The sequence below is a fragment of the Aplysia californica genome, unplaced genomic scaffold (genome assembly GCF_000002075.1).
Source record: "Aplysia californica isolate F4 #8 unplaced genomic scaffold, AplCal3.0 scaffold00035, whole genome shotgun sequence".
NCBI classification, from domain to species: domain Eukaryota; kingdom Metazoa; phylum Mollusca; class Gastropoda; order Aplysiida; family Aplysiidae; genus Aplysia; species Aplysia californica.
This window is the reverse complement of record NW_004797305.1, coordinates 867,634-869,097: the sequence shown is the minus strand read 5'-3', so window position 1 is coordinate 869,097 and position 1,464 is coordinate 867,634.

The following is a 1,464-nucleotide window of genomic DNA, read 5'->3' as shown; positions in this document are numbered from 1 at the left end:
CGATTATGATCAAACTCGAAGAACAATCTTTTCTCACAGCGCTTAATATGATGCGCAATAAGATTAAAAACTAAACAGTTTACGGCCTACTCCACACACACACACATACACACCTCAAAGGAAGAAAAAAACAACAAACACCATAGTATGCTCTTTAAAGCATATTATTAAATAATATAACCGTTGTTTTTGCATAATCATTGCGATTGTTATATTATCTTTTGTTTCTCTTTCATATCAACCTAGCTTGTGTCGTTGTTTTATTCAAAGCTTGCTGTACATTAGATTTTCTGACCAGATTTTGTATGCTGTAGCGAGGTATTGTTTCCCCTCATGGACGAAGCCTCAAACAGAATGATGGTGGTTTGAGAGACTCGTCGCATTGTAAGCGAACAAATTGTTCGTATGTTTTGTTTAGTCACTTTTGGTTTAGCTTTTAATTTTTTTTTAAAGCTTGACACGCAGAAAGCTGTACCCGGAGTAATTCAACTCTTTTACGACTTTATGAATCAACACCACTCGAAAACCGCGGGGTCAGATTATGTCCCTTAGTACCAATGACAGTACACAACAAGATCGTTTACTTTACAGTAAACGAGCCATCATGGCTTATAACGAGCAGTGTTAAAATGTCCCTCTTGACACTGATAAAAAAGGAAATCTATTCGTGTTTCAAATAGAAGTTCTTTTCAAACGAACTGTACTACCGGTACTATTCCCTATAATAGTACCCAACGCGAATGATATCCAAGGCGGAGAATCTTGGATGATATAAATGTCGCCATTGGTATCTCCAGAGCGCTTTTTAAAATTCTTTTTCTTTTTCTTTTAAATTAAGAGTTTTCCAAATTCAAATCTAGAGAAGTGAACTATTCTGTAGGATATTATACATATAATGTCCTTCTTTGGCTTTGCCTAACAAAATTTCTGTGGTGAGAGACAATTGACATATCTTTGAACCTGTCACTGTACCACAAAACACGAAAGAAAGTACCGGTATGTGTTTTGATGAATGTCAGTATTATATTGGGGACGTGGAAGATCGAACTACTGTTCGGTACTTAGAAAGCAATTATCAAACTTTTAGGGGACACTATATCAATAATTGCTCCGAGAGCATTTGATCTAATTTTCTCGCAGCGTCTTTCTAATCATACATGAGAACAACGCTCTATGGGTATTTCAAAGCTGTGTTTTCTCTTTTAGAATTCATATGATAATATAAACTTTATTTGTTGTGTCAGAAAAGGCAATTTCTCAACATGACCAAGGCCCATACGGCGTCCACAGGAACGCCAGACCTTTACAATCCAAATAAACTCACTCGCAACTGGAATCGTAATGGTTAAGGTAATAATAAAGGAAAAAATATGTTCAAATATTGGTCGACTACAGCCAATTATAGATCAGTTGCAAAAGTAGCTTTATTATTTAGGCCCTATTTTTTTTTATACCGAACCCCCC